The sequence below is a fragment of the Cavia porcellus genome, unplaced genomic scaffold (assembly GCF_034190915.1).
Source record: "Cavia porcellus strain 051 isolate PalLab524CR breed Dunkin Hartley unplaced genomic scaffold, mCavPor4.1 scaffold_10, whole genome shotgun sequence".
NCBI lineage: Eukaryota > Metazoa > Chordata > Mammalia > Rodentia > Caviidae > Cavia > Cavia porcellus.
Window position 1 is genome coordinate 52,596,569 of NW_026947493.1, and position 19,460 is coordinate 52,616,028.

Genomic DNA, 19,460 nt, shown 5'->3' on the forward strand with positions numbered 1-19,460 from the left:
ACTTCTGCAGGCACTCCAGATCCGCCCAGCTCCTCCTCTGCAGGCAGATGGCTAGGCGTGGCTGGGCTCGGGGGTTAGTGTAGGCCCGCCCATCCGTCAGGAGCTCAGCAGACTTCCAAGTGTAGCGGGGGGGGGGGGGGCAGCTGTAGTGGCCTCTAACCCACTGCTCCACTTCACTGCACCCAGAAGCCTGGGGGGTCCGGAAAAGTCTGAGATTTGGGCAGACTGTGCTGGGCACTCACCACAGGCTGAGGTGCCTCAGGAAGCTGCGATGCCTCCCTGCTTGCAGAAGTATTCAGTCCTTCAGACAAAGGAACGGGCTTCTGCAGGGACTCCGGATCCGCCCAGCTCCTCCTCTGCAGGAGCTTAGATTAATTCTTAAGTATTTCATTTTTTTTTTTTTTTTGGCTGTTAGTGTGAAGGGTGTGGCTTCTCATTTTTGTCTCAGTGATTTTGTTGTTAATATATAGGAATGGCATTGATTTTTGAATATTGACTTTTTATCCAGCTACATTGATGAATTTGTTTATTATATCTAGGAATCTTTCAATGGAGTTTTGGGGGTCTTCTATATATTCTATGTCATCTGCAAATAATGATAGTTTAATTTCCTCTTTTTCTGTCTTTCCTTCTTTTATTTCTCTCTCTTATATAATTGCTCTGGCTAGTATTTCCAGGACTATGCTGAACAGAAATGGTGATAATGGACATCCTTATCTTGCCTGATTTTAAGGTAAAGGCTTTCAGTTTTTGGCCATTTAATATGATGCTGGCTGTTGGTTTGTCATAGATGGCCTTTATCATATTGAAGTAAAGACCATCTATTCCAATTTTCTGTATGGTTCTTATCATGAATGAGTGTTGGACCTTATCAAAAGCTTTTTCTGCACCTATAGAAATGATCATGTGATTCTTACCTTTGGCTTTATTGATACTTTTATCATTTCTTCTTTTACCAGGGAGATTATTTCTGATATGAGTTCTTTTATAGCTTCCCAGAGTTGTTTCTTTACTTCATTTGATATCATTTCAGGCATTTCAGATGTATAGCTTATATTTTATTCTATGTACATGGCTCCTAGGCTTTCTTGGACTGCCTGGTGGCTAGAGATTGCATTTTGATCTTTTGTCTTTTCATTTACCTATATTTCTGCATTTCAAGCATTGTTTTAAAGCTTTCTTCTGGCATGTTGGAAATCACCTCTTGTGCCTCTAGCTCCTGGGACTGAATGGAGGTTGCTGAGGGTGGTCCAGTCAGGCCTTCAGGACCTCCTGTGCCACCTCCAGTGTTCCAGGAAGCTAGGCGGGCGCTTAACTGCTGACTCTTTTCAAACTAGTGATGGCACACTGGAACTCACCTCATGTGCCCTCAGCTTCCCATACTGAAAGAATGTCACTGGACATGGTCCAGTCCGGCCTATGAACCCTCTTGCACCTCTTCCATTGTTTCAAGGAGCTGGGCGGGCACCTAACCACTCAGAGCGATGGTGTATTCTCTCCAAGCCCACTTCTTAATGTGTGATTGAGTCATGCTAGTGTGACTTTAAAAACCAAATCTGTCCCCTTCCTTTGAAGCTTCTTCTCTAAACTCTCCAATTCCTGCTTCTCATAAATTAGATATGTTTTTCCTTGTATTTACCATGTTTCCTTGCACAGCTTGAGGGTCTCCTAGGGTCTTCTAAGTGGTGAGGAAAGACCTGTGGGTCAAGAAAACAAGATGATTCTAACTGGATTCTGGAATTTCTGAAGAACAGTCATAAGAAAATTCAGGTTTAAACATTCTCTGAGTTTTATCTCTGCCCTTTCTCAGCTCTCTGCTTCTAGCATCTCTAACTTCTGTTTTATTTAGTTTGAAACTCAGCCAGTGAGGTTTCACGTGAGTCCTTAGCTCATCCAGGCACTGGGTAAGCTCTAAAGCTACACTGTCAGAATAGATGAAAAGAAGATGTAGTACAGGTATCATTAGTGTTCTGATAGCATTCCAATATTTGCATTATTCCTTAAATATTTTAATTGAATTTCATAAATTCCTTGTGTTTGGCTGATTTTCATAGTAGCTACCCAAGGAATTTTGTTGGAGGTATATCATAGAGTCACTGGGAGATGGATTGATGTTTATGGGAAAGAAGAGTTGAAATAAAAACTGTGAGCTGCATAAGTCATGTATTTCTGGGGAATTTTTATGGGTGTGTATGACTGTAAAATTGAATTTGCTAAATCTTTAAAAAGTGACTTCCAAAAAATATTCATTTTTTTTAATAGAAAGTATCCCTTTTTTTTCTCTCTTAGACATAAGAATAGCAAGTAAAACAGAACGTCAAAATAGTCTAGTTAAAATGCACAATGTCAGAGATTCAGCTTCTTTGCTATTATGTTCGAGCAGCATGATACCGAAGAACAATGGCACAGGAATGAACTCTTCCAGACCCAGGCTGCTTTATTTGAGCAGAGCACTTTTCTTAACACTAATTTACCTGATTGACAGCAATATTGGCAGTGGGAAGAAGTATATGGGTATCATTAATGACAAGCCCTTGAAGCTTTTAGGTATTTTTTTTTAACGAGAACATTATGCCTTTCAAATCCATGGTATGAGAACTTTTGCTATGATGATATCCTTAGTATTTACAATGAAAATCTACCACCTACTATTGTGCTCACATGAAGATGCAGTTTTACAACTCTTTTGATGCTAAGTAGGTGATAGTTTATTAGCTATGATGAGAGGCCACTGTGAAGAATTTTTTGTTCCCCATTTCACATATGATTGCTTACTCAATCAAAGTTCTTAATATTCGTGGTCTAAGGTTGTATTAAACATCACATTCAATCAGATACTTGGTAAATGAGATTGTTGTTAGAAACTAGACAGAAGTGATATGCTTAAGTTCCGGATGATTATGTTAACGTTACCACAAATGGAAAATCAAATTATCATTGTCTTAGAGGAATAGAGAGAAAAAAATCTTATTTATACCAGACACATCATAAAATTAAGTTACTTCACATAAAATGTGAATTACTTGAGTCTCCAGAGAAAATTATTAAATATGGGCATATACAAAAGACATTTTTGCTTATAACAAAATGAAAATAAACTTGGGATCTAGTTGGACCATTACATAACTGCACAGTTGCTAAACAGACACTCTGTCATTGAGGGGCAACCTGCTTCTGAGAAGCCAAGGATATTTCACTGTAGAAAACTGAGGGATGAAGAAGAAAAGGGGGTGAAAATTAAGGTCCTGTAATACTTCTGCAAAGTACTATTTCCCAATCCTTAAGCCCAAGTCTGATTACTCCTGCCATTTTAGAAAAGCTGAAACTTGAATATTTGTCAAGGAAATAGACTAAAAAATTAAACCACATGTAAACTATTTATAGGTTTGTTAGCCCAGAGAAATAGGATAGAAAACAAACAGCCTGAGCAGCAAATTAAAATTGGCTATAAATCTCAAATAGGAAGTGTAAGACTCACATTGGGCATGGTATACCAGGATCAGCTTTAGAGCTAAAAAGTATTTTATACATATAAAAAAGGAGAAAATCTTTTATTAGTTCTCTCAGCTTGGTGAAGAAAAAAATGTAGCCGAGAGTTGACTCTTGGAAAAGGCCAATTACTAGGAAAAAGCTTGTTTTTATTTTCTGCTTTGTTACTATTAAATGCTTAATCCATTAGCAGTTTTGCTGAAGTAAAGACGGTTATGCTCCAAACACAGGGCTAGGGCCAGAGCTTGCAGGGCTCAAATGCCTGCTCTTTCTTTAGCCCCAGGCAGGTCCTTCAGCTTTTGTGGTTCAATTTAATCTTTCTAAACAGCACAGTGGAAAACTATACAGTCACCCTCAACAGAATTGCTAGTAGCCTGGGGATACTCATGCCATCTTCAGGGGTCATGTGATACCGGGGGACAAAGTAACTATTTACTGGGAAGAGATCAGGCACTGCTTCAGGTGCATGTCTCAACCCTGTGGCCATTATCTGATTGGCCCTGGGCACTTTCCATTCCATATTCTTGTGTGCATACAGAGGCAATGTTGAAAACAGCATAACAGTTCTCTACTAAGATGTTATCAAATATTGGAAGTTCTTCTACGGAACCATGGCCCAAAATTCAACTGAGCCGGTTACATTTTATTCATATTTTCACTCAATGAAATCCATTTTGAGAATACACATGATGGTGGGCAGTAGGCTTGAGAAGGCAATGTGGTTTTTTAAATTTTAAATGTTATTAATACATATTTGCAATACAGAATGATTATATTCCTAGTAGGGAGTTGATCCATGTATATAATACATACTAGCTCTTTTTCATTCCCTTCCTTTACTCTTTTTACCTCTTTATTCCATTTTTTAGTCACATTCTCTTTTTTAAAAAAATCTATTTCCCTGTTTCCTATATTCTGCCTTTTACTTTTCTCTTTAATTTATTTATAATTTGAGTTTCTCATCTTTCATTTGTAACTTGAGTTTCCATTTGAAAAGAGAAACCATATCGAGTCTTTGTCTGACTTATATCACTTAATATTATGGTCTCAAGGTACATCCATTTTCCTAAAAATGACTCTAGCTTGTCTCTCTGAATGACTGAATAGTACTCCACTTTCCTATAAATCCTACATTTTCCTTATCCAATAATTAGTTGATTATTGATAATAGGCTGCTTCATAATAGGCTGCTTACAAGATTAGCTATCATGAGTCATGATACTATCAAATAGGTATGTATACATTGTTTTAATATGATGTCTTTAACTATTTACCTAGAAGAAGAAAAAATAGTTCTAGTGGAATTTCTTACTTTAATTTTTGAAGTCGCCATACTGATATGCACAGTGGTTGTTCTAGTTTAAATTCCCACAAAGCACTAGAGGAATTCTTTTCCCAACAGCCTCAACAACATTTGTATTTATTTTGTTCCTTGATAATAGCCATTCTTTTTGGAAGAAGATGGAATCTCTGTGTCATTTTAATTTGTAGTTCCCTAATGGCCAGAGATATTGAACATTTCTCACATATTTATTGGCCATTAGAACTTCTTCTGAAAAGTGTCTACTCACTGTACTTGTCATTTTTTATTGCATCTTTTATTTTAGGAAGTCTAATTTTTTTAGTTATTTATATATTCTAGACAGTCCTATGTTGGACTGACAAAGCCTTTTTCTCATTCTGAATGCTGGCTTTTCACTCTTCATTATCTCCTTTGCTGTGCAGAAACTTTTAAACTTGTCTAATCCAGTTTTTTGATACTCAATGTCCTTGTCTATCAAGAGTTTTATCTACTTCGTCTTCCAGAAGATCATTTCTGTTTTAACATTCGCATCTTTAATTCATTTTGATTTTACTTCAGTAAAATCAGTCTAGTTAAATACATTAGTGTAGTATAATGTTGAGAGATGTGGGTCTAGTCTTGAACTGTGTGTAAATAACCAATTCCTCCATGGCCATTTGTTTAAAAGGTCATCATTCCTCCAGTGCATATTTTTGGCTCTTTGTCAAAGATCAGATAGCTGAATATAACTGGATAATTCTTTTCTGCATCTTTTATTTTGTTCTACTGATTCATGTGTGTTTTTGTGCTGATATCATACTGCTTTAACATTGTAGCTTTGCATTTTGACTTGAAATCCATGATCCAAATCTCTAGCTTTGTTCCTTTTACTAAGGATTACTTTTGATATTCTGAGACTCTTTTGATTCCATATTAATGGAAATTTTTCATTTTGGATTATTTTTTCTAGTTCAGTGAGGCATGCTGTTAGTATTTTGATTGGAATTATGTTAAATCTATTAATCAATCGCACAAGTTTGACCATTTTGACTATATTGATTCTGTGTAGCCAAGAACAGGGGATAACTTTCCATTTTCTAATATGCTTTTCCCAATTTGGATGTTGTTATTGAATATGATATGATTTTTTAAAAAGAAAATATACCTCCAAATCTTCAAAGAGAAACAATCTAGGGAAGCAAGCAGATACATGAAACCAGAGCTATAAAGGATCATGTGAAGTTCTTCAAAGAAACAAGAGAGAGACAACCTCATATAGATGGAAGAAGTTGCATAGATATACTGATACTTCAACTAGATCTTAAAGAATGAGGTGATGGGAAATTTCTCAAGTAGAAGTTATATGAGAGATGTTCTTAGAGGAAGTTAAAGTGGAGCAAAACCCTGAGAAATAGAGAACATGGTTTATGCAGAATCATTAGTGATATTAAATGTGTGGAATAGAAATTGAATGAAATATGAGACTGGAAAAGTAGGTTGGGTACTCCTGTGCTAAAAGACCTTTACGTAGACTTTTAGTGAACATTTCAACATATTAATCCATCTGGAATCAACTCAGTTGCAAAGTTCAAATGTTGAAATCTAATCTTTAATATAATGATGGGCCCTTTGGGAAATGATTAGGCAATGATATAACTATTTATGAGATTAATACCTAGATAAGATGAGAAAAAAGAAGATTGGTATGGAATAATAGATCTAGAAGAAAGGATTGTGACTACCAATTAGGAAAAGAAAGATGTCTTAAAAATAGCAAGGGACCATCCAACAGCTGCAAAATGAAGCAAAACAACAACGTAAGATTGACTGGATTCAATGAGAAAGCCAGAGATAGTGCAAATGTTATAAAAACTTCTTCATAGAAGTAATGGCAGAATACTTTTCAAACATGGATAAATAATCTAACATACAAATAAATGAAGCACATAGAACTCCAAATTACCATAACCAAAATAAATCTACATCAAGGCATGCAATAATCAAGACTTCAGAAACACAGTATAGAAACAGAATATTAAAAGCAGTTAGAGAAAAGAAACAAATCACTTATAAGGATAAGCCCATCAGAATCATAGTACACTTCTCAACACAAACTTTCAAATCAAGGAGTGCTTGGAGTGAGGTATTGCAAGCCCTAAAAGAAACAGCCTCCAATCCAGATCAAGGTACTCCCCAAAATAATCTTTCAAAATCAATGGAGAAATAAAATACTCCCATGATAAAGAACAACTGAAGAAATTCAGGTCCACCAAATCAGCTCTCCAAAATTCTCTGAAGGGTATTTTAGAAGAGATAATGAGGAACACAAGTCCAACACCAATAAAAGAAGTCACCATGACAGGGCAAACAATTAAACAGAGGGGAAAGACAAGGAACTTACAACAGGAAGACAATATGAAAAGAAGAAGCCAATACATATCAGTTAAAACCATCAAAATAAATGGTCTCAATTCATCATAGACTTGTAGAATGGATCAAAAAGCAAAATTCAACAATATTTTGAAAACAAGAAGCACATTTAAATCAAAAGAAATTCATAGAATAAAAATCAAAGGCTAGAAAACAATACTCTATAATACAAGAGCCCAGAAAAAAGCAGAGGTTGACATTCTATTTATAGACAATGTGAAATTCAAGTCAAACTAATAAAAAGATACAAAAAAGTCATTATATACTTGTTAAAGGAAAGCTACAAGAAGAACCATCATAAATACATTTGAATCAAGTACTTGGGTATCCAACTAAATAAAACAAATATTAATGGCATGAAAAATAAAATAAGAGCTAAAACAATTGTAACAGTGAGCCTTAATATCCCATTGTTACAAATATATCAACTAGACAAAAAAAATCAACACTAAACCAACCATATGAACACATGGACATAGTACATGTCTATAATGTTCTACTGCACAACATCAGAATACTCATTCTTCCTAGCTGCACTGAAATGTCCTCCAAAACAGACCTCATACTAGCCCATAGAACATGCATAATGGAAATGAATTGAAATTACACATGCAATTATCTCAACATAGTGCAATGAAAATTGAAATCAATGACAAATGAAGCCAAAAAATTACATAAATTCGTGGAAATTAAACAATACCCTCTTGAAAACAACTAATTGGCCACAGAGAAAATTAAAGAAGAAATTAAACAATGTCTACAATTAAATGATAATGCTTGATACAACATATTGGGAATTATGACACGCAACGAAAGCAGTCCTAAGAGGCAAATTTGTAGCAGTTAATCCTCACATCAGGAAAACAGAATGAGCTCAAATTAACAACTTAATATTGAACCTCAAACTTCTAGAAATGAAAATCAGACCCAAAGCTTACATGAGGGAGAAAATTATAAAGTTTAGAGCAGAAATTAATGCAATTGAGTATAGAAATCAATGAATCAAAGAGTTGGTTCTTTGAAAGAATAAGTCGATAAATTCTTAGTAAAATTTACTGAAAGAAAGAAAGAAAGAAAGAAAGAAAGAACACTCATACCATTTGGAATGAAAAGGACGAGATCACAACGGATCCTTCCGAAATCTAGATCATCAATGCTTACTTTGAGAACTTGTATTCTAATAAAATGGAAAGCACTGAAGAAATGGACACATTCCTAAATACACAGGCATTACCAAACCCAAGTCAAGAAGTTATGGGTTAACTGCTGAATTATACAAGAAATTTAGAGAAGTTTAATGCCACTAATACTGAAACTCTTTAATGAAATCTGAAGGAAAACAACATCCCCAAAATCATTCCTAGAAGTAAGTTTTACCCTATATTTTAGTTACTTTTCTCTCTTGTTGTTGAGACAAAATACCTGAGGCCCAAAGTAATGGAAGGAAGGTTTATTTCCTACAGGTGGAGGTTTCAGTCCACATTTAGTTGTTCTAAGTGGCAAGGTGGTGTGGGGAGGTAGTTGTTCATGGCTGGCCCTGCAGCAAAATGTGGACTGCACAAGAGAGCGGCATGCCTTCTTCCCATTCCTACAATGTATACCAGTTCCACCCCTGATTAGGTGTAGCACTCATAATACCAATCCCAGTGCTAGACAATAAACCAGTCACAAATGCCAGACTCAGCCATGTCCACAATTGCATGAGGCTTGGGGTAACATGAGTACACAAACTGTAACATTCCACCTCTGTTCCCCCAAAAACTTATATATGCCTTTTACTAAAAAGATATTCATCTCCAAGAGTTACCAAAGTCAATTACAGCATTGCTGAAAAGTCCAAATCCCAACTCTGAGATCTATAGCAAACTCTTACCTGCAAACCACTGTATAAATGAAACACTTGCAACATACAATGGCATGAGATAAACATCACCATTTCAAAAGTTACAAACAGGGGAATACAAAATATTGGAACTAGAGCAAGTTCAAAACCCAGCAAATCAAACATTAAATCCTGAAGTTTTACACTCAACATCTGAAGCAATCTGGTTGCAAGTTCCAAAAGTCTTGGGTGACTCCACCCCCACAACAATTTCAGGGATTCCAGTTCCTACAGCTTCTCTCTTAGGCCCACTCTGCTTGGTCTTTGTAGCTTTCCTTGTGTGATCCACGTTTTTGGCTCTTCCAGAATCCTGGGGTCTCCACTGCACTTTTGACTTCATCCTTACATCTTTCTTTACATATTGCCCCCTCAGGAACACCCTGCTTGGCCACCCAGTCTTTCTGAAATTGGGATGGAAGCTGCCTTAACCTAAGCACTCATGCATTTTCTTTGCACCTAAAATCAGTGCCACATGGATGCTGCCAAGTTCCACTGCCAGCTGGAGAAGTAGCCAGGCTCTCCTCTCTTGGCTGTAGGGCTCAAATACATGGATCACTGAGCTCTCTGAACCTGATTGGAGGGACAGTTTCTCTGTGCCACTGCCATTCTGGAAGGCAGCCACAATTTTGAACTTCTTGTGACATTCCTCACCACTCTGGGATGTGGCACTCTGTAGCTTTTCCTCCAAGCAAAGTCTCATTTTTGCAGTTTTGAGGCTGCAAAGGGTGGGGTCCTATTGTTTCTCAGGTTGCTCCCCCTGGCCATCTTTTTTATTTCTTTGTTTCTTCTCAGCAATTGAAGTCTCAACTCTATCTTTATAGTCCACAGTTTTCTGGTGAAACTCACAGCATTTTAAATCATCTTGCTGGGTTCTATGTTCTTGATTCACAACTTGATTTAGCTTTGAATCTGGCTAAAAGCTCCCAATAATAGCCATGTCACTGCCTCAACAGTAGATTGCCTTCAAATTTCTTTTGCCAAATTGATCAGTCCACTGCCCTTAATCTCAGTCTCAGGCAAAATCTCTGGACACTAGCAAAATGCACACAAACTTTCTGTGAAGCTATAATACACATTATGCAGAATCCAACAAGCAATGCAGTCCTTCTTCCCAGCAGAAACCTTCCCAGCCTGATCTTTATCAGCAGGCTTTCTATCAGCATAGAGCTCTGACTAGAATATTCCCTACAAAACAGAGTAAGCTGCTCCAGCTCTATTCATTCAGGCGACATCTTTGAACCTTTCCAAACTCTTCCCACAAGCCATTCCCAAAGGCTCTTGAACCACAGGTTCAGGTACAGTCACAGCAATGGCTCTACTCCTGGTACCAAGTTTTGTTTTACTCACTTTAATCTCTTGTTATTGAGACAAAATACTTGACACTCAAAGTTGGGGAAGAAAGGTTTACTTTTCACAGGTTGGAGGTTTCAGTCCATATTTAGTTGGCTCGAAGTGGCAAGGTGGAATAGAAAGCCAGCTCCTCAGGGTCAGCCCTGCAGCAAAGTGCAAATCACACCAGAGAGATACACTTTCTTCCTGCCCTTACATTGTATACCAGCTTCATCCCTGGATGGGTGTAGCACTCACACCACCAATCCAAGTGCTAGATAATGAACCAATCAAAAATGCCAGACTCAGCCATATCCATGATTGCATGAGGCATAAGTTGCCATCAGATCACAAACCATAACACTCTGCTACCAAAACAAGAGAGGAATTCAACCCCCCCCCCAAAGGAACTAAGATCACTCTCCCTGATGAACACAGATGCAAAAATTCTCAATAGGTTTCCAGGTGAACAAAATTTAGTAAATTACTGAAAAAAAGACACACCATGACCAAGTAGGAATCAACCCAAGAAAGTATGGATTGTTCAACTTATGCAAATCAATAAATGTAATACACTATGTCAATAGAGAAATGGACAAAATTCACATTATTATCACAACAGATGCAAAAATAAAAGCCCATTTCTCAAACACCACATTCATGATAAAAATCCAAAGAAAATACAAATAGATGATCTTTACTTCAACCTGACAAAAGCCATCTATGACAAACCAGAAACCACATGATACTAAATGCCCCAAAACTGAAAGAATTCACTCTAAAATCAGGAATAAGAAAAGGATTATCTCCGATCGATGTTCTTATTCAATATAGTTCTGGGAATATTATTCAGAGCAATCAGACAAGAAAATGAAGTAACAGGAATGAGGACAGGAAAGGAAGAAGTAAAATTAACTTCATTTTCAAATGACATGATAGTCTACATATAAGATCTTGGATAGTCCACCAAACAATTTTTAGATTTAACAACCAAATTCAGTACTGTAGCTACCTGTAAAGTCAACAATAACTATTAATAGCATTCCTGTACACAAACTCACTTAGTGAGAAATTAGGGGAAGAACAACTTTCATAATATCATACAAAAAATTAAATGTTTGGAATCAATCTAACAAAAGAAGTAAAAATTTATACATTGAAAAGTGGGGTATTCTGAAAAAGAAGATGTAAGAGGATATTAAAAAATAGAAATATATCCTTTGCTCGTGTATAGGAAGAACTATCTTATTGAAAATAGCAATACTCCCAAAATAGTTGTACAGATTTAATTCAACCCTAGTCAAAATACCATTAGCCAAAAAAAAAAAAAAAAAAAAAAAAAAATAGCGTATTTCACTGAACCAGAGAAAATGTTCCTAAAATTCATTTGGAACCAGAAGAGCCCTACAGTAGCAAAAACAATTCTTAGCAACAATGTAAGGCAAGAGTATCAGAATTCCTGACTTGAAATTATACTACAAGGTACTATGATAAAAACAGCATGATACTGACATAAAGCATACCTAAGGATCAATGGAACAGATTAGAAGATGCAGAAACAATTCCAAATTCCCTCAGCCACTTGTCTTTGACAAAGGGGCCAAACACATTCACCAGAAGAAAGATAGCCTCTTTAATAAATAGTGCTGAAAAAATTGTCTTTCCATTTACTAAAGAATAAAAATATGTTTATCATCCTGCATTAAACTAAAATAAAAATGGAACAAATATTATCACAGAAAAACTAAATCTGGAAGAGAGAATAGTCAGAACTCTTGAAGACATAAGTGTAAATAAAGATTTCATGAACAAAACCCTGATTGTAGAGGAAATAATACAAAGAATCAACAACTTGGATATCATCTTATTAAAAAGCTTTTGCACAGCCAGACAAATCAACAATAAAGTACAAAGACAAGCCACAGCATGGAAAAAATTTCAACTAGTTGTCCCTCAGATAAAGGTTTAATATATAGAAAATATAAAGAATTGAAAAAAACCCCTCAAATTTAAAGACCCAACTTAGAAATAGAAATCTGAAATGAATACACACACTTCTCACGCGAAAAAATACAAATGGAAACTAAATTTATGAAAAGATGTTCAGCATTATCGATCATTCAAGAAATGCAAATTAAAATAAGACTGTGATTTCATCTCTAGAAAAATGGCTATCATCAAGAAAACAACCAATAATAAATGCTGGTAGGACTGTAGGGAAAAAAGAACCCTTCTCCACTGTTGGTGGGAATGTATACTGGTGCAACCAGTGTGGAAATCAGTGTGAAGATTCCTAAAAAAGCAAAGATTAGAGCTAGGATAGACCTAGCTATTCACAGAAAAATTCAACCTCCCTGGAAGAATTAAAAACATGACACAGCAATATATGAGCACCCATGTTTATAGGATATCTTGGAAACAACTCAAATGGCCATCAACAAAGGAATGGAATATATATATATATGTATTCAGCCAAAAGAAGGATAAAGTTGAGATACTTCTGGGTAAATAGATGCACCTTGACACCAAACTCTTAAGTGAAATAAATTGGATTCACATGTGTAAATATCACATTGTTCTCCCTGATGTGAGAAATTGAAAGAATAAGTAAAGACCAAAATATTGAGAAATAGGAAGAAATTGGCCAAAAGGAAAAAAGAACTACTCAGCGGTAAGGAGAGATGGCTTAGGGGAAAGAAAGGGAAAAGAAAAAAAATGATAAAAGAAAGATAAAATGGAAACAAAAATCTTTATAAATAAGAAGAGGAAGTGAGGCTGAAGGAATTTAGGAAATGATTGAGAAAAAAAGGAAAAACAGTTATATCATATACAAATTCTGTATGATGAATATGATCATTATGTGTATCTAGATTGTACCAATAAACTTAATAAAAGCATAATATATTTCTGAGATTATTATATGGTGTTACTATATATATTATTACTGTATAGAGCGTGATACCATATTTTAGCACATAGTTTATGATAATAATATATTTATAATATATTTATTTATAATATATTTATAATATATAATAATATATTTACACAAAAACATGATATAAACTGTTATATATCATAACCGATAAAATATAAAATATAAAAATATATTATTGGCATAAAGAAATATAGATTGCAATGTAAAGTGTACAAATTTGCACATGTAAGACATACTTATATTGCTAATAGTAGGAGAAAATATACACAATTATTTAAACAATTGCAAGCTATTTATGTATTATTTGTCTCTGCCTACATTACTACTTGGTCTTCTGTGCTCACATTCTACTATCTGCTCTTCCTTGTTCTGTGTGTGTGTGTATGTGCGCCATCTTTGTGGGTCACTTTTCCTATTGCCGTTCTTTCTGGGCGTCCATCTGGCACAGAAACACCTTGATGACCAACACGAAACATCTTTCTCCTTTAGAACTACAGGTAATGAGGTATAATCTGCAAAACAATAAATCAAACATGTTTAAGATGCATCGGTTGATAGGCTTCAGCACATGGATGTATTTGTAAAGCCATCATCACAATCAAAATAATGAATATATCCCATATACCCACAAAAGGCTCCTCATACTCCTTTCAGATTTCTTTTCCTTAACCTCCTGCCACTCTCCCAGCAATCACTGATTTGCTTTCTACCACTTCAGAGTCATGGTAATTTTAAAATAAATTCTATTTTCTTAAGGTATGAAGGAAAGAGGTTTGTTTAGCTCACGGCGTTAGAAGCTAAAAGCCAAGATCAGGCAGTTTTGTGTTTTGGACACTGGTGAGGGCCACTTGTAGCTGTGTCACAGGAGAAAGAAATAAAGTGGTGAAGAAGAGGAAATGAAATCAGCTGCATGTCTGTAAGCCAGGAAGCAAGTTAAAGGGGAGAGTGAACTTCTCTTACAACCTCCTCATCTCCCAGGGCTTCCATGAAAGTAAGAGAAAATCTCCTGGAAGAAACTCATTCATCCTCCCCAAGGTAGTGTCCAGCTCATTGCTTTTCACTAAGCCTCACTCCTGGAAGTTTCCACAACCTCAGTATAAAAGCTTCTATCACAAGAGGAGGAGGATGACGCTTCTGTCACAGGAGACTTCAGAAATCCAACTGCACTTAAATTACATGTGAAATATATACACATTTTATATAAAATAAACATATTGTAAATATAAGTGTATAAATACTTCATGTAGATGTCAGGGGGAAAATAACACATATATAAAATATATATTGTATATATTTTATTTTTCTACTTTATATGTGCTACTATCTGCTTTTTATTATATGTACTTTATTATATGTGCCTTATTATTACTATTATTATATGTTATTCTCTACTTTATTTACATGTATTATTTAACCTGCCACTCAGAATTTAAAAGTTTTGTGGTTAAGATGTGTTAACCATGTATTTTAATGGAATTCAGTGTGGTGTCTCCACATGTGCACACAGTACGCACTGCTCAAATCCAACTCCTTTTATCCCTTCTCTCCTCTTCACTCTTCTCAATCTCTAGTAATCATGCTTCTACATTCAGATTCTTTGTAAACTTCCACAAATAAGAGAGAACACGTGATACTTGTCTGTTTGTGTCTGGCTTATTTCACATAACATAACGTCTTCCAGTTCTATCCACGTTGCTCCAAATGACAGGACTTTATTCTTCTTTATGTGTATATATATATATCACATTTTGTAGTTTTAAACATATTTATCTTTTCTCCCCTGAGCACATTGTTTCTGAGCTCTATCTGTGTTACTGCAGATATCATTGTATTTTTTCTTTAATACTGAGTAAGATTTCATTGAATGGATACATGACAATTTACATGTGCATTCAACTCTTGGTGATTATTTAGATTATTTCTAATCTTGGCTATTAAGGTTGCTGTACATATTCATGCACAAGTCTCATGGAAAATATTCTCTCATTTTTCTGAGATAAATGTTTTCACAAGTTGGCTGTAACATATAGTAGATATAGAATTAAGTTTTAAGAACATATGAAATTATTTTGACTAAAAATGAATGAGAAATCCAGTTAACCCATATTCCTGCCAAGAATAAGTATGGTCAACTAATTTAGTTTTAAGCATGACAGTGGATAACTAGTAGTAGTTCATTGAGATTTTAATTTGTATTCCTTGTGGCTTATGATTTTTACTGTACTTACTTACCATCTATAAAATTTCTTTGGTGATAAGCATGTTCAATTGTCTTCTATTTTCTAATTATAAATTTTTATTTCCTTACTGTGTTTTAACAGTTTGTCATATCTGATGTATATGTTTTTATTATTAGGTAAATCATTTGCAAATATTATTTTCAGATTAACAACTATTTTTTCCTATCCTTTATATTTAAAAATATTTTTGTTTATATTTGAAGTGTATACTGAGAGTATGAGATAGAGATAGTAAAATGGTTGCTATACGGAAGCAAAATAACCCCTCTGTTATCTCACAGGCTCAGTTTTGTGACAATAACAGTTAATATTTATTTATTTAATAAAAAATCTCTAATGTAAAATAATTTTGTTAACTACTGTCCTATGTTGTACATTAAATCGCTAGACTTGTTATCTTTTGTATCTCTACTTCATATTCTTTAACTTACATATTTCCATTTTCTTCATAACTTCATTCCTGGTAAATATTTAATTTTTTATTCTATATATCTTTGTATTTGACTTTTAAAACAGGAGAATATAACTGAAATCATGGCATATATTTTTCTGTGTTGGCTTACTTCACTTGTCAGCATTATCACATTTAGTATCAATTTCTCTCTCTGTCTCTGTCTCTCTCTCTCCCTCCCCTGTAAATATATTTTAATTTCATAATTTCCATGATGTTTTTTCTACTAGTTCAGTGGTTTATACATTTTTTAATAGTTCACTAGTTACATTTCACCTATAAATTTTGAAACATTTCAAGGTCCAGTCCTTAGTGACACTTCATCCTTTTGGAATATCTAGTTTCTTGATGTCATCTAAATGTCAACGAATACCAAATTTGCATCCATAACCATGATCTCTCCACTAATAGCTAGATTCTAATGTGCAAGTATGAACTTGAAACTTTTCTTTGAATATCTCATGAGCTTCTCAAAGTTATACTGTATTGTGGAAAAGAGATTTCTAAAACTTTTGATCCATCCTTCTCAAACAACCGTATTTCTTAAGACAGAGTTACTTTTGTTTTTATTTTATACTGAAAGTCTAATTAAATCTAATTAAATCTGTCAACTCTGCCTATAAAATATATTATACATCCATCCACTTCTGTCCATTTTCATTGTCTATTGTAGATAATCATCAACTTTCACTTTAAGCACTCCAGTACCTCCTGATTGGTCATCCAGGTTTATCTTTCTTCCTTAAAATTCAGTCTATACAGGATAGAGAGAATAATCTCTTAAATCCAATAATCTGAACTCGTGTAAAGCTCTCCAAGAGTTTTTAGAATAAATTTAATGACTTTCTATAATCTTCAAGGCCATTTGTGACCCTGCTGCTGCATGCCTATCTGACCTCATTGTCTACTGTGCTTCGCCTTTCTCATTACACTACACTCACATTGGCCTTGTGTCTAATCTATTAATTTAGCAAGCAAGTTACTGCCTTAGGCAGTCTCACTTTCTGTTTTCTTTCTCTGGCAAAAACTGCTACTATATCTGTGTAGAATTTGATTTTTCTTGCAGCTTATCTCAATTCAAATGTTATCTAGTTAGAAAGGTCTTCGAATCTATCCAATGTATACCATCCTAGTACCTTCTTATTTTATATTTTATTTTCATATGTTTTATGCATTTATGGCTACACAAAGTGGTTATAATCATTTATTTGTTTGATTTCTTATGATTTCTTTCTCATTTAAGAATGGAAGCTCCTGAGACTATATACATCTTTATGCTGTAATATTCAGTACCTAGCGTTTTTCTCGGAACTTAGGTTCTACTTTAAAAATACTTAAAATACGAGTTCTACTTTAAAAATACTTAAAAGTATTTAACTTGCTCTGATTTACTATGGAATATGTACCCTTTTCAATCCTGCCAATTTTATCTAAGGTCACTCTTAATTTTAATTTGGAAATCTTCTTTCCAAAGATTTGGTCCAATAACAGGTTTATGGTGTTTAGCCCACACTAACTGAAGAGAATAAAAAAATCTCTTTAAAGATGTTGGAAAGAGAATGTCTTTGGAGAAAGCTGTTACAGACTCTGGCATTTTCCTCATGTCTCATCTGGGGAAGAATCAAATGTTACTTCCCTTACGTGAAACCAGGGAAGAGATGCTGCAAACAGACCTTCCCTAGAACCTGCTCCATTCTACAAGTTGGATGACATGGTTCCCTGGTGTCCAGAAGACCTTTATGATGTTAAGAAAAGTGTTAGCAACACTGTAAACATGCTGTTGACTGGTGAGAATTATGTGTATTTGTCTCTGTGGAATTCTATGTAGATACTGAAATGATCAATATAAAACACATGTTCACAGATTACTTTAAAAGAAACTCAGGAGAGTTTCCTGACAGACATGGTTATTTCAAGCATTTCCATAGAAATGATTTCTAGAAACCAATGAAAGATTTTATTTCAAAAGTCTAAGGTCAATATTATAATTCACGCCAGAGACTGGATAAATTTCCCCAAGACTGAGAACAAGCCAAAGTTCTGTGCTATCATTACTTCAACTCAAATTTGTACAAAATTTACCTTTAAATATAATGAAAATAAATAAGAGGAAACTTTGCAGTACAAACCAATAAATGACCATGTTATAAATCTAAAACTTTCATACACTGAAATTACAATCAAGAATTTTTAAAAATTCTGATGTATGTAACTTCACGAATAAAATTAAAAAACATCAAATGAACAAAGTCAGATACTAAAAGTTAGGCACTGAAGGACTTCTAGGAAGATGGCAGAGTGGTAAACAGCAATAAATCAACCTCTCTAAGACTGGGGATTTAGACACTATAAAATAATAACTTCCAGAAGAAAAGGAAAAGAGGTAGATACTCAGGGCTCAGGAATGATTTGAAGGAAAAAATTGAGCCTATAGAGAAAGTGAAGAGACAGACTTCAATACAAAAATAAGCCGAGGGAGGGTGTAAACTTGGAAATATGCTACAAAGCTACATGATAAAAACACCATGGTACTGGAAAAAACCTGATGGAAGAACACAGAAGACATGGAAACAACTCCAAACACATTCAATTACCTAATCTTTGGCAAAGGGGCCAAACACTTCCAGTAGAAGAAAAACAGCATTTTTAATAAATAGTGCTGGGAAACTGGCTTTTCATGTGTCAAAGATTGATCATAGACCCATATTTCTCATCGTGCACTAAGCTGAAATTAAAATGGATCAAGGCCTAAATATTAAAACCAAAACACATAATCTCCTGGAAGATAGAACAGGTAAAACTCTTGAAGACATAGATGTAGGCAAGGGCTTTATGGAAAAAAAAAAACTGCATAGGAAATATTACAAAGAATCAACAAACTGAGATCACAGTGCACAGTGAAATAAGCCACCCATTGAGTGAGGAAATAACCTACTGAATAGGAAAAGTTTTAGTAGCCACTCCTCAGAAAAAGGACTAATATTTAGAACATATAAAAATCTGAAAAATATTAAAACCCAATCCAAAAATGGGCATCTGAAATGAATAGACACTTCTCAGATGAAGAAATACAAACAGCAAATAAACATATGAAAATATGTTCAACATAACTAGTCATTCAAAAAATGCAAGTTAAAACAACACTGAGCTGCCATCTCACTCCAGAAATGATGGATATCATCAAGAATGAACCAATAACAAATGCTAGCAAGGTTCCAGGGGAAAAAAGGAATCCATTTCGACTGTCTCTAGGAGTAAAAACTGTTACAAACAATATGGCAGTCACTATGGAGATTTTTCAAAAACTAAAATTAGAGGGTTCTATTTCACATAGATGTTTCCTTTCTAGGTATTTTCTTAAAAGAGTTGAAGGCATTAAATCACAGTGATATACACAGACCATATTTATAGCAGCAAAA